This window comes from Schistocerca piceifrons, chromosome 1, assembly GCF_021461385.2.
Source record: "Schistocerca piceifrons isolate TAMUIC-IGC-003096 chromosome 1, iqSchPice1.1, whole genome shotgun sequence".
NCBI classification, from domain to species: domain Eukaryota; kingdom Metazoa; phylum Arthropoda; class Insecta; order Orthoptera; family Acrididae; genus Schistocerca; species Schistocerca piceifrons.
The window spans coordinates 718,834,356-718,857,866 of NC_060138.1; positions in this window are offsets into that span (position 1 = coordinate 718,834,356).

Here is a 23,511-nt window from a genome sequence, read left to right on the forward strand (position 1 = left end):
GTTCCTTTCGTGCAGCACTATCGAAAATATGGGCAGAACGATCATTTGCGGCTGACTGCAAAACCATTCTATTGTCGCCAACATACATTTCCTTTAACTACCGCGAAGACGAGATAAAGTAATTATGGCTCGTACGGAAACGTATAGAGAGTCGTTTTTCCCTCGCTCATTTGCAAGTCGAACAGAAAACGGAATGACTAGCAGTAGAAGGTACCCTCCGCCATGTATCGTATTGTGACTTGCACAGTATGCATATAGACGTAGATGTAAAACTATTAGGTCTGTGACAGACACTTTGTTATTATATAACCACAACATCTGATAGGTAAAAACGGTAATGTGCAATTCACTTCAGCCCAGGCTGAACAAAAAAACAATCCATTTTTAATGATAAGAGATGCCCGATGCTTCAGTGAGTACAAACCAGTATGCCGTCGTTGCTTCACGATCGCAGTTATGTGCTGATCGTACCGGGTCTTTTCTCTATGTAGAAGAAAGATGCTCTTTGTCTGTTCTCCGATCGTCCAGATACTTAAAGCTCTTGACGTTGTCGCAGTGGAGTGACTTTTGTGCTTCTGCGACACAGATAGCCATACTGCAGATGTGTCTATGGAAAGGTCATATTGACGCATGGTTCCTAAAAAGGGACAATGGTCTCTCCAGTAAAGATGGAAATGAGCGTACGGCATTGTGGGCCGGGAGTCCCCCATTCGGGGAAGTTCGGCAGCTGAGGGGAAGTACTCATTGCATTCGACGGCACAGTGGGCGACTTGCGCGTCGGAGATGGGGATGAAATGATGATGAGGACAACATATCCCCCAGTCCCTGATGAGAGAAAGTCTCCTGCCCCAGCCGGGAATCGAACCTGGGCGCCTGGGCTTGGTATTCCGCCACGCTGACCATTCAGCTAACGGGGGCGGACGTCTCTCCAGTAGCGGAGGGTAAACGTGTGACAGATTGGCTGACCTGGCTTCTAGCAATAACCAGCATGGCCTTGTTATGTTGCCAATGCGAACGGCTGGAAGCAAGTGGAAATTTCACCAGGTTATATTCCCGCAGTACAGCTCTGCTGTATAGTTTAATGGTGATATCCTGGGTAAAATATTTTCGGAGGGCAACTACACTCCATTTGGATCGCCGGTTGGGGACTACTCAATGAAATATTGTCACCAAAAAAACAAAACTGGTATTCTACGGATCGGGGTGTGGAATGTTAGATCCCTTCATCGGGTAGGTAGGGTAGATAATTAAAAAAGGTAAATGGTTAGGCTGATGTTGGATGTAGTGGGAACTAGTGAACTGCGGCGGCAGGAAGAACAGGGGTTTTGGTCAGATGAGTACAGGGTTGTAAATACCAAATCGAGTAGGGTACAAGCTGTCAGTCTTAAGCTTTGCCCTATTTGCCAGCTGGACTTGCCAGCAATCATACCGCTCCCCATTTGTTCAGATACGTAAATGAGTATTTAGTGCAACAGACTGACAAGAAAAGAGGAAAGGGCCCTGAGGAATGAACAATAGATGACGGGCTTGCAAAAGCACTGAACAATAGTAATTGTGTGGGAGATTCACTAGTTTTGAAATTAATGTAAACGTTTACTTATTGCCATATAGCTATTTTACTGATTTTATTAAGCATATATGTATAAATCACATATAGAGGAAATTTACATTCGAATGACAATAATGTACATGGTAAGAAATTGACATGAATTATGCTCTGGACACCTATGAGTGAGCCGTAAGGTACTGGGGAAATAAAATCAGAAAGATGGTCTCCTGGGATCACCCTTGGACTTACACCAACCAATATTACAGAAATGATCACCTTCATCATATTATGAGAGGGAGTGCTAGGCTGGCATGCAGAGGGGTCAGTAACTGGCACTGTAATGAGCAGTGTGGAAACCTATGCCCAAGATTTATTTGGATCATACACCTGCAAAACCCCAGACGAGAGTACAATTAATGCAGTAATACATAGGTTGAATATCACGAGAGGAACCTTATTATCAGACAGTGCCTAATCAAAACTACCTCCTAAACACTTTTGATTCAAATCAATTGCCGCCGCAAAGCACCACTTACAGAATAAGCATCCACAATCAGTGTCCACATCTCGTGTCCCACAGAAGTGTGTCATTCCAGCGTCTGCGGACGAGTCTAGAGTCGAGAGAAGTGTCTCCCTGAAGAGCTCACAAGTGAGAGTCGGCGATATTGTCAGTTCGCCATTACGGCCAAGCGCAATAAAGCTCCGGCAGTAGCACCTGTGCAGTTTAGTACTGCATCACTTTCTTAGCGAATTCACAGTTAGCTTCACACATTCGATGAAAGAAGCATACCGCAACAAGAAAAAATCACTGCAATTATGTTACAGACCTCAATTGTCCGCGGCGGCCGGAGTGGCCGTGCGGTTCTAGGCGCTACAGTCTGGAACCGAGCGACCGCTACGGTCGCAGGGTCGAATCCTGCCTCAGCCATGGATGTGTATGATGTCCTTAGGTAGGTTAGGTTTAATTCGTTCTAAGTTCTAGGCGACTGATGACCTCAGAAGTTAAGTCGCATAGTGCTCAGAGCCATTATTTCAATTGTCCGCTGAATCAGAACCGGCAGCTGAGGTACGAGAGCGATATGACAACTGTGCACAGGGGAGAAGATGTGGTCAAACTCGTGATCTCATTGGTTGTTGCTGAGGTAGCTTCCCGTAAACAGCTGTCAGGCACTTTGTTATTTCGATCTAGGTATAGAAAAGTTATCTCCCTCGACTTCTGGCGTTTTCGTGGAACAATGGAGCGCGCCAAACCTATCGGCTAATCAAAGCCTGTGGCTAGTCACTACACAGGGTAACCTGCTGTGGTTGAAACCCCTTTCCTTCCGGTGCTCCCAAGAAAGATGCACGGCTAACTATCATCAGCCAATCAAAACTCGTGGCTAGTTTCTAGCCTATGAAACGAGAGGAAATGGTCGTTTTGAGTTCCCTCTCTCTTCTGAGAATTTTTAAATATCCAACCACGCCGAGCGTACTCCAAAACAGCGCGATTTAATGCTTTAAGCTTGCAATAGCTAGTCTGAAGTCAAGGTAGTGACGCTTTATTGCGTGGGCGGTGTGCTCCCATCAGAAATCCGCTCTTATCTAGGACATTCTAACGCAAAAGATCATGTCGGCCCCTACGCGGAGTGATCGTGCGGTAGCGTTCTCGCTTCCCACACCCGGGTTCCCGGGTTCGATTCCCGGCGGGGTCAGGGATATCTCTGCCTCGTGATGACTGGGTGTTGTGTGCTGTCCTTAGGTTAGTTAGGTTTAAGTAGTTCTAAGTTCTAGGGGACTGATGACCATAGATGTTGAGTCCCAAAGTGCTCAGAGCCATTTGAACCATTTGAGCCTACGCGGAGTGAAATGAGCATTCGGAAAATGTTCCTGCTGTATTGGCCGTTTTGCCATTGTTTGTGAAGAAGAATAGACCACCCCGATGGCTCTCAATCCAAAGGCGACTTGGCTAAAAATTGGCCAGGAAGAAATACTATTACTTAATGAAAATCGGAATTGCTCCTACGTCGCCGTATTATGAGGTGCATCAAACTACAAAGAAAAGGGCAGAACGACGGTAACATCTAATTGTTAGATCGCATTTATTTCTGCCGTAACTGATACATTCTTGTACTTACGTCTAATTACTGGCGGAATATTCCTTGGTCCACAGATACACCAGCTGTTCAGAGACACACACTTTGAGTCCACTCTAACTCCTGATCAGCTAAATGCATGGCATTGTTTTCGTGACTTGGCAACATTATTCTTGCGAAACAGGAGAACCGAAAATTACAGGGACCTTGTGGACGAACTCAGTCATGCTTATGAGGTCATTAGCTGCAACATAACCCTGAGATGCTCTTCCTTTACTTCGGCCGCTATGTGTTCCCAGAGAACTGTGGTCCATTCAGTGATGACAACTATCGGCTTCAAAAGGGCGTTTCTCTCATGCAACTGCGGTACACAGGACGGTGTATTACTGCTGTGGCTGATTCCTGCTGGATGCTACACAAAGATGCTCCAGACATCACCTACAAGAGGAAGGCAAATAAACTGCGAGAATAAACTAGGTAAGTTCAATTAATGTATATGTCTTATTGATTAAGGTAGCAATATGTGTATAAATTGAAGTCCCAACTTCCTTATAACCCTGAGCTAGGAGACAATTTTAATCGTGATATTCGTGTTTAGCGCATCAAAATCTGTAAAGACCGTCTTCTTTGGTTTCTGTAAAAATTCCAGTGTGGGCTAGTATATTTTAACCACCACTAATACTTGATTTCAGAATCACATAAGAAGACTGTATAGTTAGAACAGACCTGGAGACACTGGAAGATTAGAGATTGATTACATAATGGTGCGACAGAGAGTTTGAAACCAGCGTTCAATCTCCAAAACAGTTCTATGGGCAGATGTAAATTCTGTAATTTACAAGCTATCAAATGCAAATTAAAGCTGAACAAATTGCAGAATGTTAGGAAAATAGGGCTATGGGACCAGAGCGTGTTTCAACAACCAGGTGTAGTTGTGAGATTCTAAGGGAACATTTAGGAACAACTTACTGAAGCAGAGAAAAGAAATACTATTAAAGATGAGAGTGTAGCTTTAAGATTGTGTAAGCAGCTGAGGAACAATTAGGTTAAAAGAAAGTGCCCAGTAAAAATTCCTGGGTAATTTACGAGATATTGTATTTAACTGATGAAGGGTGCACTTTAAAAATGCAGAAAATGAGACAGACTAAAGACAATACAGACTGGTAAAAAGTGAGAAGTGCAAAGTTGTAGAGCATGTGCGACTATAGTGAAGGTAGACGCTGCTTATACGGAAATTAACAAAAAATGTGTTTGGAGACAAAATAAGCAGCTGCTTGAATATCAAGATGTCAAATGTTAAGCAAAGGAGGGAAAGCTGAAAGACGGAAAGAACATTCAGAATGACACATCTTATAAAAACAGCCAGTAATCACTGATTTAAAGACGCTCTTTTTTAACGCATTTTTTGTCCTTGCCATTACCGGTTTCGAAATTTTGTTCCTCATCACACGGCTGCTTTACGGGATGAACTACTAATCAGATGATGGTTTTTTCCATTTCAGTGAGCCCTATCGTGAAAATATATTAAGTAATAAACATTCATAAAGGAGATGATGATAAATGAAATCTGGAAATTGCATAACGGCTGTATGAATGCATGATCTCGTGGCGATACGAATTAATAAAATCTTCTCTGACTTCCACCTGCGTCATAGGGTTAAAATCCCACGAGCTTTCGACCCATCTCTACCCAGCCATTGTCATGTGGTAAATGACTGCCGTGTCGCCATGGCCTCGCCGTTATATAGCCGCGCTGCTAGCTGTGACGTCACTGGCGCTCGCTTCCTCGCCCACTGTGGTAATGTTTACGTCCCGCGTCCGTCGCGCCTGTTTCAGCCTCGCGATGGCCGGATCCCAGGCTGCGCTACGCTGCAAACCGCCGTCTTTGTTGTTGGTTCATCCAGATATTTTTATTATTATTGCCTTCTTTATGAGTTCCAAAAATCCTTTCGCCCTCATAATGACAGATGTTTCGTCTAACAGTATTCGGGGTCTATTTTCCAAAGCGTGTTCTGCCACGACTGATTTTTCAGGATAGCGTACACATAAGCACCTCTCCTGTTCCATCGTACGTGTTCCTATACCGATGGATAGGTATCTGCACGCTCGTAGCCAACATCACAAAAACGTGCGTTCTGAATATCCTCGTCCACAGTGCTAAAGTCGTTTCAGATGCTGAAAATCCACCACTAGAACTAAAGCACCTCCGAAAAGTCTTCTGGGAAAACGACTACAATCACCGTCAAGTATCACTGGCTACTTCTGGTGAGACATGCAGGAAGAACACCACCAAAAAAGAGAACAAGAAACTTCCATTTTTGCGTTTCTGTGGCACAGTGTCGGGAAAGATTAGCCGGATCCTGAAGAGACAGAACATCTCATTAGTGTTCAGGCCTCCAGCAAAAATACAACTCATGAGGCCTGTGAAGGACGATCTAGGACTTAGAACGACTTATATGTACAAAATACCATGCCAGTGTAGCTAGCACTACGTCAGCCAGAAAGTACGCACTGTGGAGCAACGCCGGACGGAATACGAGAGGTGCTTATGCCTACGCTACCCTGAAAAATCAGTTGTGGCAGAACACGCTTTAGAAAATCGACACCGGGTTCTATTGGACAAAACATCTGTCATTATGAGGACGAAGGGATTTTGAGATAGCGTCATAGAGAGGGCAGTAGAAATAAAAATATCTGAAAACACCGTCAACAAGGACGGCAGTTTGCAATTCAGCACAGTCTGGCACTCGGCCATCGCGAGGCTGAAGCGGGGGTGACGGCCAAGGGATGTAACGTTATCACAGTTGACGAGGAAGAGGGCACAAGTGGCATCACAGCCAGCAGCGCAACTGTATAACGGGGAGGCCATGGCAACAACGCAGTCATTTGCTACGTGACAATGGCCAAGGAGAGCTCCGTCGAAAACTAGTGGGATCTCAAACACCTGACAAGCTGGAAACCCGAGAAGATTTTGTTAATGAATAAAGGGTGTTTCATACAAGTACTTACAGTGAACATGTGATAGCGTTTAAGGCCTCCATTTTATTATTTTCCGTGTATCACAGTAAACGTGTCCCAGTGTAATAAGTACAATCACGAAAGCCCCGAGTAAAATATGGGCCACCAATAGCACTTTTACAACGAACAATCTGACCTAACGTACACTTCATGTTGTAGTAGCCACAGTAAACTGCCAAGTCTTGTAATTTCGAAACATAATAAAGGGAAACTGATGGGACAAGAGATACTGGTCACCTAGGTGCGACAACAGCCAGACATTGGAGGGAGGTTGAAAGGTAACTTGCTCGGACTTTTTAATTGATTGAGAATGTTGGCAAAATCTAATGTACTAACAACATTTATTTTTTCAAACCAGACAAATTATGCTAAAGAAGTTAAAGATTTAATTCCCTAAACAACTAACAGATGCTTTAATACTTCACTGGGTGGATCCTGGTTGGCAAAGACAGTTTGACTAGGTAATCAGTGAATCAAGAACTCTGGCCCTAAAAATTGTGGATAACACACGCTGAATTCATCTGACGCTGAGCAGACTTTGATTGATCAAATCGACTAAAGTTTCTCTACATAGGTGCACCTGAGAGCAAGTGGCGATTGAGATCTGTAAGCCCTGACAATGAAGGAGCGGCAGTACGTTACCCTGTTTACTTTGTACGGCCACGTGACTTGCAGCTGGCGAGATGTCTGTGGCGGAGGAGGCGAGACGTGGAGGCGGCACCTGTGAATCGATCGCGGCCACGAAAGAAATGCAAAACTCTCACGCTCTAGCGATCAGGCAGACGGATCGCAATTTAATCTCTACCAGAGCCCTGAAATCACGGTAGATTTCACCTGTTCACTGGTCGTACCAAGGACCAATTTGGCTCACTTCTACGACAGAGCGCACAAGGATACCAAACGTCAAGACTGGTAAACCAAAAACGAATAACTGTGCCTTCGGCAAACGAGTAGTTCAAGGCGTTTGAAGTCACACTGTCAGTAGAGTAAGAACTTCACCATAGGCTCCCCAGTCTAAGCTACTCGCAAGTGTAGTCAGTCTCAGGACAGGTCCCAAGAACCAACCACACATGCCAGAGCTTCGACTAGAAGAGCTTACCAGACCAAAGTCCTGCACCCGAGTGCTTCACACCTTTCCAGAAAAAAAAATCCGTTTTCCCGCAAAGTGCACGAACGACACTGCCTTCACCCCGTCTTGAGCCAATCACAAGGCTCTAGAGGCGCAAAATCTCCCCTCCGGCACGACAGCACAAACTCGTGTCGAACCAGGGCAAGAGTTAAGAAGCCTGCATCTCCGAAAAAAAAGAAAAAAGATAACCGCCAATTATTGGCTTTTTTTAGTTTTCACAGAGGGAGGAGGAATGATTTTTTTCCGAAGCCGTATCTCTTCCCACAGCAACAAGCGAACAGATACAATCTCAAAGATCTTTATCTAAATCATCTGTGCCTTGGAGCTTGTTAGTCTTAGCTATGAGGTGTAATGAAGTTCCTATCTCTAGATGTTTCTCAGATGCCAGAGTTGTCGTACACAACAAAGGCAGCTGAGGGAAGCGGTTCACTGGCCTACTTGCACTATTGGTGAACACGAAAACATGCGAATTTTTATTACACATGGCTCTGTACACAATGCTCGCTTTATGACTCCACTGTGTAGATGCGTCCCTTTACACTGTTGCCCCAGCCCAGGCTTCTGCTAGTGCCACAGCAGGTACTGCAGCATTGTTCTGCTGGAGCCCTGTCTACATGAGGGGCTGCCCTATATGCCCTGTACAGCTATGGGCCTGTCTAGCAAGATTTACTAAGGGATGGGCTTGCCGCCAATTGCTTTCAACTCCCAACAAGCTGTTTCAACAAGCTAAAAATCATAAAAATACCTCATGCTTTTAGTGTCCTACCAGGTTCCATCATCATCTGCTCAGGTTGTTAACTTTGTTAGTGTCTCGCCCAAGGTGCGTGAGGTTGTAATAAAATCTTTAATAATTTTCTGCATGCGAAAAATAGGTGAGAAAGTAACTTGTCTCCTCTCAATGTTACATAAAATATCAGAGGCCCCTAATCACATCAGGGAAAATACTGACCAGTAGCGCTAGGGTGGCGATTGTAGTTTACAGTGATAACACCATAAGCCGTAAAAACAAGAGTGATATAATTGCAGACAAGGAGAAGGATAAAGGGATAGAGTCTTTGGAAGGGGCACCTATACCTTATACATAAAGAGCCTGTAGCAGGCCAAAGACATGATTTAATGACAGACGCCTCCCTCCCACCACTAAGCCTCCAAATAATAATGGTCAATTAGAGCTAATGAGATGGTGACAGTCTTTCGACAACGTGGCATGTCAGGACTGGCTGGGGCGAAGGGGAGAACTCAATTAAAAGTCTGAAGTAGGAGTCTCCATGAGGTCTGTTACAGTCAGAGGAGGGAGTTGGTGGTAGTATCAGAAGGGGCAACCAAGGAGAGTTGCCACGCAGGGCTAAGCAGAGTCGTCTGCAGTAGTTTCAGCACAGCTGACAGAATCCTGGCCGTTCAGCTAGGGACTTCCGTGTGTCCTGTCGTGGGTGTAGGCTCCGTTAATCTGACGATTTCATTTTAAGTAGAAGAATGCTAGTTAGTTACCAACTCTTTGTAAAGACTTGGTCTTTTCATGGGTACAATTTCTTTAGAGCAAATCCATCAGGAGTTGGTACCGTTTTCTAAATATAATTAGAAGTTTCTACAACTTCTCATAGTGTTTATCATTTCAACACGTGTTCCAAGCCTTACCTTTTGTAATAAGGGAATTTTAATGACGTAGTCGGGTCAAGACTGCCTGTCAGTTACGCCAAACGACTATTCACCTTCTTCCTGAACTCTGTCGCCCAATCCCAAGCAACAACATGTTTGACGTGTACTTAAATAGCTTAAAAAACAGCTACAAAGCATTATGCATTGTTTACATTAAGTGTCAGGGATGAATTAGAAGACTTGATATTAACATCGATATGTTTTTGGCAATAATAGCTAAGTAATACGTGTGCAGTAGCAAAACATAGTTGTTCTACAAAAATGCATGTGAAATAATTTGTTTAATAAGAGTAGATCTCATTTTTTACATATGTTACACACATAATTTGTAAAAAACATGTGTGGCATATATTAGCGGTAAAAACTGGCGGAGTTTATTTTTGTGTCCTATGAGAGAGTAGCTTTTGGTGGTTTTAAGAAAAGCATTGCTAGTTAGTTGAGTCCATTCATTGAGGATGTTGTGTGGTGATATGCCTTCCTATGAAAAAATTTCTATTTCTTCAGGGACGTTCATAGTATTTCCCTTATTTGCATAATGAAGGCTCTGTTAGTTATTTTCAATGCTTTGCATACCACGTTTCTCTTCAGAAATGAGAGTAGCAAAGATGCATTTGCTTAAATTCTTTAGCTCAGTTGCATTGAGGTGTTCCATAAATCTTATCTCTAAGCTTCTACCTGTATGGCCAATGAATTTTTGGACAGATTTCATATACTAGTTTGTACGTATCAGATTTTTTATGGGGATGGATGGAAGTACTTGCACTATGAATAGCTTCATGTTGCAGCTTATTTTTTGTGAACAAACTTATTCTGATATTTGTGCTTTTGAAAAGATCAGCAGTCTTAAAAGACAGCCTTCGTAGAAAGGGTATAGCAGCATATTTGGTGGTGGTTTTAGGAGCCCATAATGGCAACAAGGAGGTGGCAGATGTATTGTGTTTGGTTTTCGTTTTATATGAAAATTTCTCAATAAAGAAAGGATTGTACCCATTATTCCTGGCTACTGTTTTAATGATATTAATGGCTTTTAGTTCCTCTGTTTTATCAAGCATAAGAGCTATTTTTAATAAAAAACATTATTTCGTATGTATTTTTAAAGAACAACTTTATTCAATTATTTTCTGTTGCACAATGATTGATTATTTATTCCGCCGAAAACATATCGATGTTAATATCACATCTTTCACCTCATCCCGGACAGCTAATGCAAAGTGCGTATAACTTTGCTTCGTAGCGTCTTTGTAAGCTAACAGTACATGTAGAACACATGAAATGAATGTGAAAACAGACTGTTCGTTGTAAAAGTGTTAATGGTGAGCGAATTATAACTTAAGGTCCATTCACTCTCAGTTATCCACCCCTACTCGACTTAATTACTAAAAACATACATGAACAATATTCGTGTAACATATTGTGAAGTTGATAGTGGTTGCTCTCATTCAATTATATGTGAACACCCGTTTGACATTTTATAAATAAAGTTTTATTTTTGTTGTCTCACTGTCTCTGGACGTTTATATTGTGCATGGTGTGTCATCTTTGCACAATTCAACAAGGTCTGGCCCAGTCCAATGTCTGGGATTGTGTACACACATGTACCTTTTTTTATATATACATATCTATAAAACACAACCAAAATAACAAGCATCATTGCGTACTGAGCAACAACTGTTGTGTATTTGTAACAAGGTATAAGTATGAAATTTTATTCTAACACAAAGAGACGTGGCATGACAAATATATGACGTTTTAACAAATGGCACATTTATCAAATCATAACCTTCTTATAACATAATTCATAAACAGAAAAAATGAGTACTTTACGTTCGTTGAGGTGCATATTACTCATTTGAATACACACTGACACACTCACACACACGGCACAAGTTTCTTGCAGGAACGGAAGTGACATTAGTTCTGACTAGCAAGTTGAGGGATGACTAACGACTGAGAAGAGAGCAACGTCGATTACCGAGATGGCGCCACAGGCACCCGCATCTTCTTGAGGCAGGATGGCTCTCAGCTAAGAGCTCGTTGTTGCCATCTTGTCCGACAGGTCCAAGATCCCATCGGTGCATCTATGATCGGTGACCTCTCGCAGCTCAGCCACCCGTCATTGCTCCTTCTATAGACGTTTTACGGCAAGGGAGGGACCGTGATCAGACAAGAGCATATTTTTTTGCTCAGGCCCTCAAAGTTGGTGTCATTAGGCACAAAAGGTCAGCTGGGCTGTCGCTCCACCTGACGTGGCGAGCAACAAATATAGAAACCTTCTTGGACCCCTTCATTGCTGCCCCCGATCCTCACCGTGTACAGAGACCAGGACCGACCTCTTTGTCGTGCACAGAGGTGCTGGATGTCACCTCCCTTGGCTGGTGAGTTGACCACCGTCCCCGTCGATTCAGGGCGAGGTCTGCATGCCATCAGCATCGTCAGCTGTGTGCTCCCCTCATTGCTGTCGTCCTCGTTCCTTGTCAGCTCGTGTGTGGTGTGCCAGGTGTCGTAGCTTCAACTCCCTCTTGCTCAGTTACGCCACCTTAACACACTAAGACCACTAAGTTTAGTATATGGCAAAGTGCTCATGTTTAACCATCAGTACCATACATTTTTTTAAACATTTGATTGAAGACAATGAACTTATTTCATTACAAAAGGAATAATTTTACTTGATTGTAAATCAACTTCAGGATCAATTAAAATAGAAATGTAACAGAACTTTTTTATACATAAACATAAAAATGTACAAGACAACTTACTTCACAGTCGTTCACAAACACACACACAATCAAGGGATAGGGAATCAAGATTATCTGGACAGGATCCCATCACCATTTCTAACTACCAATTCCTACGACTAACACGGTGTTGGCCACCCGACTACATATCTACTATTTACTACTTTTTATCTCTAATCTTGTTTTTTCTTCTGAATTCCTTTGTGGCAGACGTCCCTCTTATTGTGCCTGCGAACATGTATAAAACACAACAAACTTAGAGATGTGTCAATCTTACCAAGATTTTGTTGGAAGTTTGGATAGCGTCCTTTATCGTGTTCTATTGCGACACTTCTTCTCCCCTCTATTTTCTTCCCGTTTTCTCCTTTTGTCACGAATGGTTTTATAAGGCCTGTGAACATCTTTCGGATTAGCAATGTCACAACACAAATATAGCTCACTGCTCACACTCACAGTCGTTACACTATCTTGGTATCAACAAGTATTTCTGGCGTATTAATTACATCCGATTCATTTTAACATGCACTGGGTGCGCTAATTCACGCAACTGCGTATAGCTGTCCACCTCTTACGTATTCAGGGGCATACCAGATGTATCGGTGCGACCTCGTAACGACCTACGGGACTGGCCACCTTAAATATGTTCTCCAATGACGGAGATACAATTACGGTTAACCTTCCTGTAATTTACAGAGTTCCTAATCTATCTTTTTCTAGGGGTACGCCCAGAAATACTTGTTTTCCATTCTTTAATCATGTGTTTTTACAAAATAATCTAGTGCACTTTACTTTCTCAACATCGAGAGGCGAGATATCATTATTAATAATAAAAACACAAAATATGGGCACATATAAACGAGACATTGTACCACTAAGATCAGTACATACACAAACAAATAAGACTTTAGAAAAAATCCTTATTCTAAGCTTATATTTACTAAGTACGCGGTCTGGTCTAGTCATTCGTAATCCTGCCCGTTAAGGTGGGATGGACCAGGCTTCGGAGGGCGGACTTCGACCTCTTCCTGGTTGTTATTTTGGTAACCATTATTCCTGTTCCTTCCCAATTGCTGATTACCGCCCCAAGTTCTTTGTGATTTATTTATGTTGCACCGGAGAGTGTCGCTCTTCTTCCGTGTACCTTCTTTTCGAGTTGCCGTTACTCTTATCTTGATTGTGGCCGTTTTAGTTCGGTGCTGGCCTACTATCCCACTGGGGTCCATTATTACGACAGCTGTTATTTTGTTCACGCTGTCGGCGTTTCTCCCGCGCCTGTTCCTCTTGAAATGCGAATTCCAGTTCGCGCAAAATGCCCTTAAATACCTCAGTATCGCTACCACAACGACCGGAAAGTGATTGTTGATACGAGATGGGAAGTTTCATGTAGCATAATCTGATGATTTCCGCACCGCTACATGGGTTGTCTAGGCACTGGTTCCTTTCTGTCATATTTTAAAAAAATTTGACCGGACTCCGGTACCCTGCTCCTTCCATATCTCTGGACATCATAATTTCTTGTTTGATCCTTTCTTGGGTTTCTTTAGACCAATACTTGCCCAAGAAGGCATTTTTGAATTCTTCGAACGAGACGCTCGTCATCGCTACAATTCTCATGTACTCAGCGGCCGCGCCCTCCATATGGGAGCACACAAAATCCAGCTGGTACATCAATGGCCAGTTTGGGGGCAAAGATAACTCGAATTGTCCCATAAAAGTTTTTCGATGCAAGCTATTACCTTCGTCCTTGTGGTGATGGAATTTTCGGACTGATACAAAATGCTTGTAGTCAAACCGGTCGTCATTCCAGTTATCATTTCGACCGTTCTTACGATTCGTATGAACTTCGGGACGTGGACAAATTCGTTCCGACACGCTAACGTCATCTCTCACCCTTAGTATGTTCGACAGTTGTTGGGTACATCTAATCAGCCGGCAGCAATTGTGTTCACTGGACTGCTGCGCTCTGTCCGTTTTTACCTCGGTCGTTGCCTCAGAGCTGCGAATGAAGGCGTGGCTCCCGTTGCTTATAGTGTCAACTTGGTCACACCGTGAAGCGGTTATCTATGTTCCGACAAGTGACGGTTCAGTCGACGCAGTAATTACACCCTTCTCCTTTCCTGATGTCTTTGTAATGAGACTTTTACCTCGTTCTCTAAATTTCTTTTTAATATCGCCACCTCCTCTTTCAACATCTCGTTAGGCCCTATGTCCGGTTGCTCTTGTCGCTTTTCTTCGTTACGCTTTATCTGGCTTTGTAGCCTTGATAACATGACCCTTCCTACTTTTGCCGTGCTTCACGTGGAGTCCCGAGTTTCTCTCGCTATTTTCCTTGCACCTTTCGCAATTAATTTGGCTCCAATTGCCGTTCGTTTGATGATGGAATCTCTTTCTCTATTTTGACGCCGAGATTTTTTACCTCCTCTTTTACTTGCTCTTTCAACTCCGAATTCGACTATTTAATTTCAGCATTAAGGTTGGCGCTCTGCTCTGTCAGCTCCGAATTCGCCTTTTTAATTTCGGCATTAAGGTTGGCGCTCTGCTCTAAGTTCACCGTTTGCACCTGTTGCAACAGGTCCGTAATATTTTTGAGAGTAGCTGCATTTTGATACTCGTTCTTTTGTGGTTGAAAATGCGACTCTTCTCTGTTCTGAGAAACCCTTCCATATCTCGACAAGTACCGTCTCCGCAGCCCCGTCGGATCACTTGTGAATGAATCGTTTGACAATGGTCGGACACCGTTTTGTTCCAACACACTCTGGCTTCTTAGGCTGGATCTTCCACACTTATGGATTAATCCTGTACTCCCTGCGTCCCCCGAGCCCTCAGTATCACTGCCTGAATCAACGTCCTTTCTATTCAGCGGACTAAACCAGTCGTGAGACCCAGTTTCACGAAGTTGCAGCTCGCGTTCGTCACGCTCATCGGTAGAGCTTTCCCTACGATCACCCATGTTCTCCCGAGTAACAATCTGATTATGTTCTGCCGTTGTCTTGGCTTTTCCCCTCGTTATCATTTGCACTTTTATGTTACACGAAAACTCAAAACCCAGGTACTCCTTACTCTCAATAATTAGATAACCCAAAACATATATCAGGATTCAAATTGATACACTGGGTGTGAGCAGTGACCCGACAAACAGTTCATGAAGCATTCCCCCAAAAAGGCTAGTACCAGTGATTGTGTTCTGTGTGCTCAGCATCGGCTGATTACGGCACTGCGCATCATAAGTACTCCAACAAATCACAAATACATTGCACAGGCACCTATAAATGTCAATTTGAAAGGACAGCACATGAAGAAGACAATGTAACTTATTGTAACTAATGCTACCCGTTTTTCAATTAAAAATGGCTAAGCAATGGATCACGTGGAAAAATTTCCTTTTTCAAGACTACTTCCTAGCAAAGTATCGTATCCTGGCATGGGTCAGCCATGTGTTAACACCCCACTCTTCACTTATCTGGTTTTGGCGTGTGTTCACCCCAGCTAATTGACTAACAGATCAACAGAGAGTGCAAAACTGTCGCAATATCGGATAAAGCAAAGAAAGTAATAAGGCCCTGTGACTCCTGATTGAACAGCGGTGGCAGTGTTGACATTAACTGATTCAGAATTGATCACTGTTAATTAAAAAGGGGTGTACATTGATGTTATATTCAGCTATTGAACACCAGATGCAAATGTTGAACATAAAATTAATTAAGAAAGTGACTTGGGATTTCAACTACTTGATTGAAAACAGATGCAGTCGATGAGCACAAATTTATTTTAAGTCACGACCTTCAATCATCATATTACATGAGTCTCCTACCAGGCATTGATAATAAATTGCGTTTGCGTGGAGTAAAGTGCGATATCTCAAATGTAATTCCTATCAACTGAACAAGGCATAATGCGAAGTGCGAGAAGAATTCTGCAATACAAGGCCCATGAAACCATCATGGAATGTTTGCTGACGTGATCCAACAAATTAATCAGTGGCCGGAGCGGGCGCAATATCACCGAATACAGCGTGGCCAAGCAGCGTCGTCGTGCCGACGTCGGCCAACCTCGTGGTGCTGCAAGTCTGTGCTCGTCTGTTCACTCCTAGCTATCTTGCTCAGTACATAGCTGAACCAAACTTCCTATCTCCGAGCTCAATCGTTCCATTTGCTAAGTCCTAAACTGCAGAGATGCTCACTCTTTCTCAGGCAAGCTGAGTAAAGAACGCCACGTCCGCACTCTAGGCAAGCTGGGAATGGAACACCTCTACAAAGACTTCTGCCAGTTCGCTCTTTGCCTCGGTTTCCCCTCCAGCAAAATCACTTACGCCAATTGCAGCGCAAGTCGCGTTAATTATGCGTCGCTTCCCAGCGCCGACCAATGCCTGCCCTGGGAAGTGAACAAATTCCCACAAAATTTCCCTTCCTCTCAACTTCTGCTATTTAGCTCCTCCCAGGCTATCCATCAAGGTTAACGTCTGCACAAAACACCCATTTTTCCGAAACTCTGACTCCCAGGAGAGTACTTCAGATTCCTTGGTCCTATGTTTCCATCAGAGGCCGGCGTATTTCATTCTGTCGCTCTTCACCTGCTTTACTTCAGACTCTGCAGACTGTGAATTCAGCGTGAAGTTGCTATAGTCACGAACACGCATATTTTGGCCTCTGTTGACCACTCCACCATAGCTTTGCGCGGCTTGCTCGCATGTTTAGCTGAAAACTGGACGACAGACATTTATCGACAGGCGTACAAGTTCTCCATCTGCTTCCCGGTACACAAGCATGGCGTCAACCACCCACTCACTGTCACTCATCTTAAGGCAGCTGAAGGCCGCGCCCCGTTACCGCTTTCTCAGAGCTTGAGCCGCCATAAGCTGCCTACTGTCGCTTCCCTTCGCCGCTCCCCAGCCGGCCACGGCCAACTCTGTATACTTCCCTGGAATAAACTAGCCTCCAGTAAATCGACGCGTTTCCACAAAGTTTTCATGTCAGTCATTTTTGTTCAGCCCTACTGTTCACTCAATGTGAGTTAGGTGATCTTTAATGACTTCATGTAATGGACATAGTTCTTGCCATCTTACAATATATTAAAAAAACGTCACATTTAATATTGGATGGGATTATTTGTGACCAGGAAAACAAGAACTCCTCAGAAAGTTAGCACTCTTTGTTGCGTATTGGCTAATAACTTTATTCTTTTTTGTGTGAAATAAAATTAAATATAGACAACATAAAAGACAGGTAAGACAATACACATTTCTTCAATCCTTAGAGCCTAGCATTTTTTTTCTAATCTTGGTATAGCTTTGCATGGCTTGACTTCCTTTCTGCGAAAGAATCTATTACCTCATTAAAGTTTGTCAATTGTTTTGCTACGTCAGAAATCAAATTGTCGTTGTCTAATACTGAAAAACCTGTTGATGCGAATAGTACTGCAGACTGGTATGGTTTCTCGATTTGATTACGTCTGCTGGATAAAACGAACAGGGCTTTCTAATATTGCACACCAAATAAGCGATACTGTTTTTGCACGAATGGTCATTTTTATCTACCTCATTTATATGAATAACATGACAGAATACAATTCACGAAGTACAAATACCAAATCCCTATTAGGCCTACTACAAGCAAAAAGTTTTATGTTAGGAAATAGTTCCACATATCATTCATACGCTCCAGTTTCTCAAACATGAAATCGAAAAGCAATAGTAGCACGAAATTTTTACATAAATTTGGAATCGTCATATTCTTCCACATAATCTGTGTAATGTCCCCGCTTTTTCTCCTTCCTCGTTCTAACAATCTTGTCATCAGTAATTCTGTAACTATTCCTGCCACTGTCAAATCTCAGTCCCTGGTTAACTTCACTAATCCTGCCAGAATCACCGGTTTAGTTATCCCGCGTTTATTCTCCAGTTAGGGGCTATTACGTGTTCGTATGACGCGTTTTCCGCGCTACTCCGACAACAGGACTGAAGCGGCTGCTAGCCGGGGACTGTACTACTGGTCCTTAGTAGTATAGCGATCTGGCAAAAATTTTCTGTCAAAATTACATTTTCTTGGATGCATCGAGTATGTAATATATAATCTTTCTTACCTGTTATTCCTGTTAGTCGTTTATTTCCACTCTGGTGGTCTGAATCTGTGGATTTCGCTAGCAATTATAATAATGCTTTTCATTCGTACACCCAATGAACAACATAAACAAAAAGCGTTTGTCATTCACCCGTTCGGGTTTATTCGGCTCAGCTCGTATAGGCCCGTCTCCTTTTGTCTGCCCGGAACGTTTTTTATTTCTAGATGAGACAGGGATTCCTCTGGCAAAGACATCACGTACGCTATGGACGCATTCAAAAATCAACGTATGATTCGTTCAGAAATCAGTTTAGGACGTGTTCAAAAATGTTCAAAAACCAACAGGTATTCTTTTCAAGATCATATGAATAATCGATAGACCAACGGGCGCCGGATGCTAGGCGCTTTGTGAAACAAGATATTTTTCTTCAAGAATATGAGTTTGGCGCCCGCTGAAATTGCCGCCTGGAGCAGATAATACGGTTTGCCCCCTCCTAGATCCGGGTCTGCTTCCTAGACTACACAAACTTAACAATTGCAAAAATTGTTGCAGTAATAAAAAATAGTCTGATTAAGAGTAAAAAGTTAAAGCTTAGCAGAAATATATATACATCGATAGAGTTGTTGGAACTCATTGTCTCACATAACTATTTCAGTTTCAATAATAAATTTTACAAACAGCAGAGTGGCATATTATCTGATACAATCAAGAACAGTAATTTCTCTCAACAAATCATCAGCTAAATGATACCTACCTGTTACAAGAAGTATGTTGATGATACAATCACTTTATTCAGTGATAGGAGTAATGAAATAAACGCGCTTGCAGATAAACTCAACAACATGCATAATATATCATCTTCACCTTTTTTGTTTTGTTTTTTGAGTCATCAGTCGTCTGACTGGTTTGATCCAAGCTGCCGCGAATTCCTCTCCTGTGCCAACCTCTTCACCTCAGAGTAGCACTTGCAGCCTACGTCCTCAATTATTTGTTGGATGTATTCCAGTGTCTGTCTTCCTCTACAGTTTGTAATTCTTCTTCCGGTCGCAGGTTCGAATCCTACTTCGAGCATGGATGTGTGTGATGTCCTTAGGTTAGTTAGGTTTAATTAGTTCTAAGTTCTAGGCGACTGATGACCTCAGAAGTTAAGTCGCATAGTGCTCAGAGCCATTTGAACCATTTTGTAATTCTTCTTCAATTTCGTCCAGGATAATAATGTCATCAGTGAAACGTATCATTGTTATCCTTTCATCTTGAATTTTAATTCTACTCCTGAACCTTAGTTTTATATCCACCATTGCTTCTTCAACGTACAGATTGAACAGTAGGGGCGAAAGACTACATATCTGTCTTACATTCTTTTTAATCCCAGTACTTCGTTCTCGGTCGTCCACTCTTATTATTCCCTCTTGGCTCTTGTGCATATTGTATATTATCAGTCTCTCTCTATAGCTTATCCGTATTTTTCTCAGAGCTTCGAACATCTTGCACCATTTTACATTGTCGAACGCTTTTCCCAGATCGACGCCTTAGAACATGAAAGTAACAAAAGTGTAAATTTCCTTGACGTTACAGGTATGAATAAAAATCAGAAACACTATTTTGGCACGAAACTTCCTGGAGGATTAAAACAGTGTGCCGAACCGAGACTCGATCTCGGTCTCGAGTTCGAGTCTCGGCCCGGCACACAGTTTTAACCTGCCAGGAAGTTTCATATCAGCGCACACTCCGCTGCAGAGTAAAAATCTCATTCTGAAACCATTTTGGCACATTCAGGAAACCAACGACCACTGTCTTAGGTATTAAAAACAGTTCTTATCATCCACATCAACATAAAACAGCAGCGACAGCACTGCACAGGCCCAAATTGTCTGCTACCACCATGCAGAAGTATTGTTTAGTTGCTGCTGGAGAACTGGTTGTTCTTTGTGTTTTACCGTTCCTGTTGATATCTTACACATACTGTTAAATCGAATATCACACTACACTCATCTGGAATGCAGTTTTGTTCATAATAAGAAACAAACCGACGCTTTCCGTCGACAATGGAAGACATTATGAGCAGTATTTGTTTGGGACGACTCCAGCTACAAATAGCATAAATTAAATTGCAAATATCTGCCTAAAGACCACAGAAAATGTGCCCTACGACTCTTATGAGGGGAACCCGACGTATATATCGGACAAGAATCATTATTTAACAAAAACAGCCATGCTGACTAATTAACTGTATAACGATTAAGAAACCAGACGCAATATCAAGTATTCGAATATTTGGTAATGAAAAAATTGCACCTACACCATAAATCAAAATCGTGAACTCCAGTACTCTGAGGCAACATTCTATGCACTGTATTATCTGGACAGCACTGAACGAAGACAGTCGTCGCACATGCGATTACACTGTTGCCAAATTGCCTTTCCTTAACGTCCATTTCCTACCGAAAATATGGACGCGTAGCAACTTTGTAAGAGATTTTTTTGTACTGTAGCATGCATGAAATCACGCTTTGGCGTCCATGTGCACAAATTTTATTCGCTCTGTGCATATTTATATACAGGGTGAACATTAATGAAACCGTTTCGATCTGTCTGGCTGTACATAAACACCAACTCAGCTTGTTCCCAACGTGAATGCCGAACCGTTCGACTGCTTACAGTACGCTGCGTCAATTACAACACAAGGAACACACGTCACGTTGTCAGAGGAACTTTCATACGTCAGCGTCATCTGCCGTCGCAATTATGCGTTTCCGGACACATATTCATAGGACGTTTTTTACTCCATTTTCAGTCAGTAATCCGTCCCCGCTGTTTGTCGATTTGATTAATGTTCTCCCTGTATATATGCAGCGTAGAGCGGAGGAAATGCATGTTTTTCAGAACCGAAACATTTACGCTGTTTTATTTATAGAAGAAAAGTTTTACCTTTAATAAAAATTAATTTTTATTGCATTTTGAAATCAATACACATTCATTAGGTTCGGAAAATATAGTCATTAAAATGACGTTGTTCTTATTGTGGGCAAATTCGGAGCCTCACCTCGCAAAGTTGCATGGCGTCTCCAACATTTCATTCACACAGCTTCAATTTCTTGACGTATGGAAATTTTCAGGTTATCTTTTGTGCAGTCTTGTTCACGTAAATAGTTTATTACAGGTAGCCTAACAAAATGAAGTCACACACCAATAGGAGAGCGTGAAGGCCAAAAAACATCACCAAATCGCGAAATGATGTGTCTAGCAAACACTCCATGAGCGCTCTCGCCATGTGAGCTGTGACACTAGTTCGTCGGAACCACATTTCCCTTATGTTCACATGTCTTTCCATTTTTGGGCACAGGAAGCTGTTTAAAACTTCACTGTGTTGTGGTGATGTCACAGGTATCTGCATTTCCCCTCTCTTCCAAAAAGGAAGGACCGACAATCCATATCTTGGAGATGACGCAGCAAACTGTTACTTTTGAGTTGTGGAGAGGTTTCTGGTGCAGTTCATGTGGGATACCGACAGTTCTGTATATTAACATAGTTGCACAGATGGAAATGGCTTCATAATTCATTATTAGGACGTCTGCATCTTACGCTAGAATGGCGTCCATTAAGCCATAAAATTCTTTGCGTAGCACAAAATCTCTTTTTCTTAGTTCCTGGAGTGTCATTATTTTCTGTGGGTGAAATTTGAAAACGTCATGTAAGATGCAATGAAGCGAAAGACATGACATACTCAGCGCTATAGCCTGCCTCCTAGCGGATCGTTTCGCATTAGAAAGAACTCCCCTTCACTCTGTCTTTTCTGGAGTTCGGGGAACACCACAGTGGTTTTTATTTTCATCACAGATCCTGTACTTCTAAATGCCTCAACCCATCGTAGTAGGGTGTTTCGATCTGAGACTGCACCTCGATGTTCGATATTAAAGTTTTGGCGTAAAATACTTTGAACCATGATCACAGAATCATTTTTTCTAAAATCTTGCTCGACAGCAAACGCGCAATTATCTATACTCCAGCAATGCACAATGACAAACCGTGTTGTCTGAGCTGTCTGCTAGAGGTCGCTCAAGGTCAATACCCCCATTCCCTGCTAAGTACTAGCCGTTTATGAAACATACATTTCTACCAAAGCCTCGTTTGCAACCTACCTGGCCAACAACTGAGCGTTGGAAATTCCGTCTGGCCGTGTTTATCTTCATCGGTGTGTAGACTTGTCAGTCCCTATGGTGCCTCAGATTTTCCTTCGGCGAACTGCTATAGCACAGTGCTCACTCACTCCACACGTGTCATTCTGACGTCTAATGTCACATGATTAAGAAATAAGGCAATGAAAGTAGTAGATGAGTCTTGCTGTTTGCGTAGCGAAATAACTGGCAATGGAAGAAGTAAAAGGGATACAAAATCAGACTTGCAATAGCGAGAAAAGCTTTTCCAAAGAAAAGAGAAAACTGTCAACATCTAATTTAGGTGTTTGAAAATCTTTTCTGAAAGCATTTGTCAAAAATGTAGTCTTGTGCAGAAGAAAAACGGGAACAATGAATAGTTCAGACAACAGGAGAATAGAAGCATTTGAAATGTGATACCAAAGGTGAATGCTTGGGTGAACGAATGAAGTTGTACTGATTCAGGTTTAAGACACAAGAAATTTGTGGCACACCTTTTCCAGAAGAAAGGGTAGGCTGAGAGGTCACATGCTGAGACATCAAGGAGTAGGTAATTTGGTAATGGGTAGAAATGTGTGGGGTACAAATTGTAGAGGAACACCAAGGCTTGACCAGAGAAAGTAGGGTCGGGTGGATGTATGTTGCAGTCGTTACGCAGTGATGAAGAAGTTTGAGGCAGGATAGACTGGGTTGGAGAGATGCATCAATCCAGTCTTTAAACTGAAAACTTGTTTAAATAGTGGATGGACACAGGTTTCTGAGCTATGGCGAGGTGGAATGATGCCAAGCATGTGGGAATGTCTAGGTGCTAGTACTGCTCAATGCAGCTTTGTTTACTTGTCTGAGCTGATGCGAAGACTTTGGACTGACTCCTTTCCAAAATATTACATACACTGTGTATCTATAAAAATTACATTGTTCTGTTATCTTAAGTACACTGAATAATTTTAAATTCCTAGAGAGTTACGTAGTCTCCCTAGGTGGCAGACACGGGACCAGACACTGGACCAGATTTAGGTGTTCACTGATTTCCCTCTGTCGCTGAAGGCAAATGCTGGAAGGTACCCGTGGAACGGATACTGCCTATTGCCCTCCTAGGTTTCCTAAGTCTGAGTTTCTTCTCTATCTAACGGCCACGTCA